Source organism: Rattus norvegicus, chromosome X (assembly GCF_036323735.1).
Source record: "Rattus norvegicus strain BN/NHsdMcwi chromosome X, GRCr8, whole genome shotgun sequence".
Taxonomy (NCBI): domain Eukaryota; kingdom Metazoa; phylum Chordata; class Mammalia; order Rodentia; family Muridae; genus Rattus; species Rattus norvegicus.
In genome coordinates this window covers 81,071,770-81,082,156 of record NC_086039.1, presented here as the reverse complement: position 1 = coordinate 81,082,156, position 10,387 = coordinate 81,071,770, and the positions used below count along the sequence as shown (strand labels likewise).

Below are 10,387 nucleotides of genomic sequence, written 5' to 3'. Positions count from 1 at the left end.
ACCAAATACTTCAAGCATAAAAAATGAGAATCTTTATACAAAAATATACAGAGATACCACAAATTGGTAGCTGCCCATAACATTAGACAAACTGGACTCTTAAGAGTGGCTTCTCAACAGCATATCATTTGCCCAGTACAGGCAAAATTAACAAGTTAAGTTTGTTTGCTTTTAAACACATCATTGCAACATTGTATTCCTGATAATTTAAGTATACCAAACTATGAGTAAATGAATGCCTAGAAGTATCATGATTTAGACCTTTATCTAGATTTTTGACCTAGACCTAAACTGTGATCTTGACTGAGATTTGGATCTAGGTGGTTCTTTTTTCCTTGATTCCTTTTCATATCTTGAGCCAGACTTATAATGTGTTTTGAAATCTGTTTTAGAGATGCCTCTAGTTTTGGTGTGAGATGCAGACCTAGAACGTGATTTAGCCTTCATTTCTTTCTTGGGCTGGGACTTGGACTGTGATCTTGAACTGGATTTAGATCTTGAAAAAGATCAATTTCAGTGTTTGAATCTATCATTGTCGCAATGGCTTCGGCTACACCATGGTCTTCCAGTCGGTCTATTTCTAGGACTGTAAGCTCTCCTATAGTTATAATCAAAGGAGCAACTCCTTGATCTCCTCCTTTCATAACTTTGGCTTCGAGAACGTCTATTCGGTCATAATCGTCATATCGTGAAGAGCTGTATACATTCCTCCCTTCCTTGGCTTTCATTTGATTTGGTGTCTTCCGATCCCCCTGTGCGAACTGTATTTCAGTTTGATGCCCACAAATCCATTTTCTGTCCAAATTATGTAAAGCATCTTCAACGTCACAAACATCCTCAATTGAACATATGCAAATCCTCTTGGACGTCAAGTCTAGAAATCAAGTGGAACATAAACATCTATTATTGGACCATAACGACCAAATTCCAGATGTAAATCTTCAGACCTGGTGTCCTCTGCCAGGTTTCTGACGAACAGAGATGAGGGGTGGGGGTGGGGGTGGAGGTGGGGGGCACAGGTATCTGGGCATGATGGCAGCAGGACTCTGGGCCGGCGGCACTAACGGGCAAACTGTCCACAGCTCTGGCAGTGGCTCACATCCACTCACACATCCGCACAGACCCAGAGGGCTCTGCTACCGAAACTGGATCTCTAAGTTTAAGGACAGCCTGGAATACAGAGTAAGTTTCAGGACAATCAGGGCTGTCTAGTGAGGTCAGAAAACAACAAACAAAACCAAAAAAGCAAAACAAAACAAAACAAAAAACAAACAAACAAACAAACAAACAAACAAAAAACCACCCCAACATATAACAAAGACACATGCTCCACTATGTTCATAACAGCCTTATTTATAATAGCCAGAAGCTGGAAAGAACCCAGATGCCCTTCAACAGAGGAATGGATACAGAAAATGTGGTACATCTACACAATGGAATATTACTCATCTATCAAAAACAATGACTTTATGAAATTCATAGGCAAATGGATCGAACTGGAAAATATCATCCTGAGTGAGGTAACCCAATCACAGAAAAACACACATGGTATGCACTCATTGATAAGTGGCTATTAGCCCAAATGCTTGAATTACCCTAGATGCACAGAACACATGAAACTCAAGAAGGATGACCAAAATGCGAATGCTTCACTCCTTCTTTAAAAGGGGAACAAGATACTCTTGGGAGGGAATAGGGAGGCAAAGTTCAGAACAGAGGCAGAAGGAACACCCATTCAGAGCCTGCCCCACATGTGTCCCATACATATACAGCCACCAAACTAGATAAGATGGATGAAGCAAAGAAGTGCAGACTGACAGGAACCAGATGTAGATCTCTCCTGAGAGACACAGCCAGAATACGGCAAATACAGAGGCGAATGCCAGCAGCAAACCACTGAACTGAGAATAGGACCCCGGTTGAAGGAATCAGAGAAAGAACTGGAAGAGCTTGAAGGGGCTTGAGACCCCATATGAACAACAATGCCAAGCAACCAGAGCTTCCAGGGACTAAGCCACTACCCAAAGACTATATATACATGGACTGACCCTGGACTCTAACTGCATAGGTAGCAATGAATAGCCTAGTAAGGGCACCAGTGGAAGGGGAAGCCCTTGGTTCTGCCAAGACTGAACCCCCAGCCAAGGTGATTGCTGGGGGGAGGGTGGTAATGGGGGGAGGATGGGGAGGGGAACACCCACAGAGAAGGGAAGGGGGAGGGTTTAGGGATATGTTGGCCTGGAAACTGGGAAGGGGAATAACAATTGAAATGTAAATAAGAAATACTCAAGTTAATAAAGATGAAAAAATATAAAAAACCCAAAAAACAAAGAACAAACAAAAACAAAAACAAAACCAGATACTCTTTTTTAAAATTTTTTATTAGATATATTTCTTTACTTACATTTCAAACGTTATTCCCCTTCCCAGTTTCCTGTCCATAAACCCCTATTCCCTCCCCTCCCCCTTCCCCATACGGGTATTCCCCCTATACATCCCCCTTATTGCCCCCATTACCCTGCATTGGGGGTCCAACCTTGGCAGGACCAAGGGCTTCCCCTTCCACTGGTGCCCCAACGAGGCTATTCCCTGCTACCTATGCAGTTGGAGCCCAGGATCAGTCCATGTATAGTCTTTGGGTAGTGGCTTAGTCCCTGGAAGCTCTGGTTGGTTGGCATTGTTGCTTTTATGGGCAGATGCTCTTGCAATGCAAATTTTCAAACCCCAAAAAAGTGCCCATTCTACTTCAAGCACAATACTATTTCCTTCTGTGTGACAGGGTGTCATATACCCTACGCTGGGTATATGACCTTTTTTTCTGAACAATGAGTTTATTTTCAGTTTATATGACACTGCATGATTTTTTTCTAATATTTATAATGGTCATTGCATGATGGCCATTTTCACTCCTTTCTGTGTGTGTGTGTGTGTGTGTCTGTGTGTGTGTGTGTGTGTTACAAACTTGTTACTTACTGAAGGTTTTTGTAAATTTCTTATGCTCTTGCTACTACCACCCAAGCGCAGGCATTACAGGTATGCGGCAACATGAAGATTTATGCAGTACTTATGGTCAAAACCTAGGGCTTCAAATTGCTAGGCAAACAATGTACCAACTGAACTAACAGGCCTAGCCCCAACAATATCAGTTTATTTGTTTGTTTGTTTGTTTGTTTTTCTCAGATACAGGGATTCACTATCAGCTCTGGATGTCTTGGAACTCCTTATATAAGACAAAACTGACCTCAAACTCACAGAGTTCTGTCTGCTTCTCAAGAACCAATGTTAAAGACGCATACCACTACAATTGGCATAACAATAGTATCTTTGATTGTCTGAGAGTTTAACGTCAGTATACCATTCCTTTTTATCACATCCACTCCTTCATGTTCTGCTCTCCATGTTTTCTCCTATTTCCCACTTTGCCTTTTCAATTTCCTGAATTCTTTAACTCACTGAGTTCATATAGTGTTGCCAGTCTCCTTGTGGATGGATGTAAAATCATCATCCACCCACTGGAACATGGAAAACACACCAGAGGCCACATTCTTGAAGAAAACCAACTCTCACTCTAGCATCAGCCACCAGTGGTCCTCAGCTAAGTCTTCTGTGAAACAGTATATCCTGGGCATAACAGACCCATTGCAGATAAGGGCTCACAAAAGCTGTGGCTGTACCCACAAAATCAAGCCAACCAAAATGTCAATATGAATGAAAGAGGGGCCCATGAAGTCCCACCCTTAACTGAATAACAAAACCATTTTAAAATGTTTTCTTCTGGCTTAAGGATTAAACTTGGGGTTGGGGATTTAGCTCAGTGGTAAAGCACTTGCCTAGCAAACAAACGCAAGGCCCTGGGTTCAGTCCCCAGCTCAGAAAAAAAGAAAAAGAAAAAAAAAGGATTAAGTAAACTTGATGCTCTTGTGCAGGAGAGTTCAGGAGTTCACATCCCAGATCTGAGATGGGGCAGGGGGCTCAAACATCTTGTAACTCCAGTCTCAGAGCATCAAACACCCTCTTCCTCTTCCAACTTCTGTTGATATAAGTATGTATGTGCACATGCATGGAAACACACACACACACACACACACACACACACACACACACAGGCACACACTTAAAGTGTTTTATCCCTACTACCTATTTTGCTCAAATAAAACTTTAAATCGTTCACTGAAGTTGGTTGCTGTGTCTCTGAAATTATTACTTACTTATTTGCCTTATCTATATTCTTGGTTTTTGAGACACAACCCAGAGTCTTTTATATGCTAGGTAAGTGCTCTACCACTGATTAACATCAGTAGGCTCACATAGCTCTTTAAATTTGAAACAAATCATCCATTCTTTTTCTATATATTTCATAACATTTGTTCCATATAAATTTTAATATTGACTGAACTCATCCTCAAGTGCCTTTACTATATGTCTTTGTAACAATAGTTAAATCGATATATTTGATTAATTTTGAAGTTCTTTTATTAATTTTTCTCTGTGATTCTAAATTGTTATGGTGGACCATTACAAAGTAATTACTCTTTTAATGTATTTGTTCCATACCTTATACCTATTTTGCACCTGTAATCAAACAGCAAAGTATAATAGGAAGTACAATACTGAAACTTCCACAAAAGTATAGAAAGCATGAAAAAGTACAAAATAATGAAGAAAATATAAGATGGCTTGGTAATTAGGTACAATATGGCTTGGTAATTCCAGGATGTCCAATATCCAGACAATAAGATTTCAGACATAGAAAATATGGGAAGTTATCTAGGAATTCTTTCAGCATGTTGAATAAAAATAAGCATACATAGTTATTTGTCACAAAATCAGAACCACAACAGACCTCTACAAACCAGACTTTGGTAGCTTTTATTTCTTGTTACAGCATAAAACACATAACACAGGGAACAGAAAATATGGGGCACAGTACCTTTAATGCAGTGAATACATTAAATTTTCATATTTTTTCTGATCTGCAAGTGTCTCTAACAGTTAATGGTTCTAATAGAATTCCTCTAAGACTTACTATTTGCTGCATTGTTTATGTCAAAAATTACAGTCAATTATTTATATATATGCAATTATCCATATAAGTAATTATAAACATATGAAATATAATGATAATAAAATTGTGGGGTAGGGTGGCTCTTAAATGTACTTAATTTAGTGAGAAGTTAAAATAATGTCATAGTAAATTGACTAGCTTCTTTCTGATCTAGATTTAATTAGAGTGTGTATTTTATAATTGAATGATTTTTAATCAGTCTGAAATTTCTGAAAAAAGGTTAGAAAAGGAAGCAAAATAGAAAAGAATGTGACAGGTTGCCAGTTTCAAGCAAATACATCAGTATTTCTACTCTGTAAAAGGGGGGAAGCTTAAGTATAGAAAGGGGAGTTGACAGATAAAACAAAAATGTTAGATAGCTAATCTGATATAATATGGGCAACTGAAAGTTTTCTAGAGGCAAGAAATAAAAAGAACTTACTAATCCATGAAATATTAAATATGTCTCTTCTACATAAACAGGATATTTTTCACATGAGAAATTTATTTGGGGTATCTTCCAACATTTTATAATTGTTAATGTATATTGATTATGCAAAATAATGGGTCACTCTGACATTTCTATGCCTTGTTTTAGGTATCTAAAGTACTCAAAAGGTTTGGTTAAATGTTGTGGTGCGTGTAATACAAATATATGCCAGCAAATTTTACCACTCTTGTTTTTTTATATTCTACATCTGTGACTTTTGTGACTTTAAACCATCAAAAATAATGGAGAAAGCACTGGAAATGCTAACCTTATAATGGAATTACTCTATAGTTTCTGTAAAGAGCCATAATTTTACCATTCTCAGATTTTACGTGCTCTTTTGTTAAAGAATCTTTTAGGGAAGTAATTTTAATACAAATTAAATCTACAACTCTCCTGACAACAATTACAGACCATTAATCAATTGGGATTTTTATTCCTTTTAGTCCTAAATTAGCAATTTTGCTTCTCAAGGCAGGTATGGTAGCATACCCCTGTAATCCTGGCACTTGGAAGGCTGATAGAGGAGAGTAATGAATTCAAGGGACTGTTTCAGCAACAACAGGAAGTAAAATATCCAAAGAGAGGGGAGATAAAAGAAAGGAAAAACATTCCTCAAACCAAATGCTGTAATTTAACATTTTGAAATGAGGCAAATTAGAATGCTATGTACAAGATTTAGTGCAATAGAAAAACAAAACAAAACAAACAAAAAACAAAAGGAAGCAGGCTTCTCACATAAAAAGGACAGATTTTTAAATAAAAAAAAAAAAATCTTCCTCAAAGAGGAACAAAGTGTAACAGGAGCCAGAGGTGCTGGTGAGTGCGTCTAATCTGAACATTTGGAAGTCCAAAGCAAAAGAAACATCAGTTTAAAGCCAGCCTGTGTTATACAGAGGTTTACAAAGGTCTAGGGGAGCGGAGGGGAGAGGAGAAAAAGGCAGGGGAGGGAAGAGAAAGGAGACAAAATGCCTGGATTATATAGGGAGAAGCCAATGGGGGAAGGGCAGCTCAGACACTGGAAAAGTTCAGGCTTGGGGGCAGGGTATGCAAGGTAGGGAGTGAGGGATGCTGGAAGAACCTGGAAGTAAGGTCTGCTTTGTTATGCAAATTATGTCTCTGGTCTGAAACCCACAATTTTACTAAGCAACTGAATTAATTCCCTAATCCTATAGTTGAAAGGGTAACAAAAACTGATTTCTATTATTCAAAATCAGGAATAAGGAAGGTTTTTACCTAATGATCAGAGAAAGAGTGTTTGAGGTTGTTTAAAAAAACCGAGTAGAAAAACAGAAAATTTCAGAGTTGATTGCTTTTGTGGAACAAGACTTGGTAGAGTAAGAGAGAGGTGAGGGACTATATTTTCAGTTATTTCCAAAAAAAATTTCAAATTTTTTCAGAAACCTCGTCTGAAGTTTAACAAAAAAAAAAAAAAAAAAAAAAAAAAAGAAGGCTTGAATTTAGAAAGAAAAGGAAAAGACTATAAAAAGTAAGGCCTACCAATTAACCAATTCCAAGAAATATCTTGATGAAGTTGTGATATTTTTCTGGCAAATGTAACATCAGATGGCCTCGGATTTCTCTGAAACACAGCCTAATGTAAAAATGGAGCAAAATCTGTAAAGCTCTCAGGGAAAGAAAACTGTGATAACAGCAAGGTAAGGTGTTTGCCATGCTGAAAAACAACAGTGAGCCATTTGCAGAATGGAACAACTGGGGATGCGGTAAGAATGGGGCTTTTTTGAAAAATAACAACCCCTCCCAAAAAAAGAGCAAATGAAAAAATTCGTCTAATACAAAAAAAACCACAAATAACTTATTTTTAAAATGAGTCCAAGATCTTAAGAGATGTCTCTCAAAATAAATAACAGAGCTAACACCAGAAAGAGTCCCTTCACTGAGGACAGGAAGAGAATACAAAGTTTCACCCCCAACCAAGAAGGTATTTGTAATTGATACCTGCTGGGAAAGGAAAAAAATCATCTTTTTCCAAGGGATTATCACTGGAATATCACCTATATTCCAGAACACACACTCTGATTCTATGTTTTTTGTTTGTTTGTTTTGGGTTTTTTGCTTGTTTATTTTGTTTGTCTCCTGTGTGTGCTTGCTTATCTTTTAAAATCATCTACATACATACTACATACTATATCTATTTAGAAGCTGCTTATACATTTTACCTGCTTCACAATAGGTTCTCTTTATTCTCATTTTAATAGGCTGAATCATGACATATTAGCTTCCTACAATTCATTGCCTAAATCTGGTGTTTGATTGTAAGTTTGTACCCACATAATTCCAAACTCATGGATGTACTATTGTGCCCATGCCCAATATATATAGTATTTGTTGCAATCCAAAACATAAGGAAACTTAATCATACCATTAAAAATATAGAACTTAGTTAATATCAAGATGATATTACAAATTATATGGATCGAGCTTGTGATTAAAGCATGCTGATTAAAAACATAAATATTTGCCTTGTTGTCTCTATATAGATATCACAGTGCTTAATTGACAACAACCCCTTCACTAGAGCCAATTTTTAAAAATCCAATAGAATGTGATACCCAGATCATTCTGAATAGCTACTTCATGAAAGCAAAGTAATCCGTAATAAAAAGACAAAGAAAAGGGCTATTTGCTACCACGGTGCTCTTCAATCTCTTCATTGCAATTTCAAAAGTGGGCCTTATGAGTGCTAATTTTAATTTTGTACAATATTCATTATTTTCCAAATTTTAAGTTTGTCTAATTATATAAGACATGTATTGTAAGTCTTTCCTGTAAATGTCATTTCTCTTGTATTTCATTCTTTCAAAGTCAAACTCATTCTTGTTACCATCTGATAGAGTGTCTTCAATACCATCACAGGTTGTGACAAAGTGAATTGTAGAATAATAAGAATGAGAATTTTAGATCTGGCTCTCTGTTATTAAGTATGTGCCTACAAGCAGATCATTGCTGCTAACAAATTTCTGATCAACTGATTTCAAGATCTATAAAACTGAACTGATAGCTTTATTAGCTTCCTTGGTTTTCACAGTTGTGCTAACAAGGGCAATGTATCAGCTCTGGGCTGCATGCAAACAACAGTGTGAGGCTTTTGATTGAATTGGTTTTGTAGAATAATGATCTAGCAGGAGTTGGTAACATTGGTGGCCTTGTTAGGGAGGCTAAGGCTGCCGATAACCTATCACGAACACTTGGCCCACTTTTTCTCTCTAATTTTTATGTAGCTGAAACACAGATAAGCTTCTAACAAGAAGCAGGCTTTCCTTCAGATCTTTTAAAATTTTTGGATACAATAACCTTCTTTATTCAAACAAGCTACCCCAGCAAGAGACAATTCTTGAAGAAGTCACTTTAAAAAAGATTACTTGCCAAAAAATAGACTTGTTAAATACCAAATGTCAAAAACAGACCTCTGCAGTGACTAAGAGGCATTCATTGAAGTAACAGAAAACATTCAAACCCAGTGGAATGTTAATCTAACATAAACGTGCTTATGCTAGCAAACACCAAATCTGAACAAAAAGCATTACATAAAATACAGTAATTTTATATGAATATTAATATACCAGAAAATGCTAGATTTTACATGAGTTGGATTTTTAGAATGTAAGACATGCATATTTTCTGCATACATGTCCAAATTTTACCTGACTTATATGTATCGTAGATCTCAATCTGCTTTCAGAACCAAATTGTTTTTTATGTTTTTTTCTTTTATCAGATACTTTTTTATTTACATTTCAAATGTTATTCCCTTTCCCAGTTTCACAGACACAAGCCCCCATCCCACTCTCCTCCCCTTCTTCTATAAGGGTGTTCCCCTCCCCACCCATCCTCCCTTCCCATACAATGTCTCACCCCAGACATTCCGCTACACTGGGAGTTTCAACCTTGGCAGGATCAAGGACTTCTCCTTTCATTGGTGCCCAACAAGGCCATCCTCTGCTACATATGCAGCTGGAGCCAGGGGTCAGTCTATGTATAGTCTTTGGGTAATGGTTTAGTCCCTGGGAGCTCTGGTTGGTTGGCATTATTATTCTTACGAGGTTACAAACCCCTTCATCTCTTTCAATCCTTTCTAGCTTCTGGCTATTATAAGTAAAGCTGCTATGAACATAGTGGAGCATGTGTCTTTGTTGTATGTTGAAACATCTTTTGGGTATAGGCCCAGGAGAGGTATAGCTGGGTCCTCAGTAGTGCAATGTCCAATTTTTTAAGAAACCTCCAGACTGATTTACAGAGTGTTTGTACCAGTTTGCAATCCCACCAAAAATGGAGGAGTGTTCCTTTTCTCCACATTCTCACCAGCATCTGTTGTCACCTAAGTTTTTTATCTTACCCATTCTGACAGGTATAAGGTAGAATCTCAGGGGGTTTTTTTGATTTGCATTTCCCTGATGACTAAGGATGTTGAACATTTCTTTAAGTACTTCTCAGCCATTCGATATTTCTCAGCTAAGAATTCTTTGTTTAACTCTGTACCCCAATTTTGATAGGGTTATTTGGCTCTCTGAAGCCTAACTTCTTGAGTTCTTTGTATATTTTGGATATTAGCCCTCTATCAGATGTAGGATTAGTAAAGATCTTTTCCCAATCTGTTGGTTGCCATTTTGTTCTAATGACAGTGTCCTTTGCCTTACAGAAGCTTTGCAGTTTTATGAGGTCCCATTTGTCTATTCTTGATCTTAGAGCATAAGCCATTGGTGTTTTCTTCAGGAAATTTTCCCTAGTGCCCATATGATCGAGACTCTTCCCCACTTTTTCTTCTATTAGTTTGAGTGTATCTGGTTTGATGTGGAGGTCCTTGATCCACTTAGAATTAAGCTTTGTACAGG

At 37.4% G+C, this 10,387-nt stretch overlaps 1 pseudogene; it reads right to left on the bottom strand.

Moving 5' to 3' along the window:
• Positions 1–266: 266 nt before the first annotated feature.
• Positions 267–9,419, bottom strand: Srsf10-ps1 (serine and arginine rich splicing factor 10, pseudogene 1; annotated as a pseudogene).
• Between the last annotated feature and the right edge of the window lie 968 nt (positions 9,420–10,387).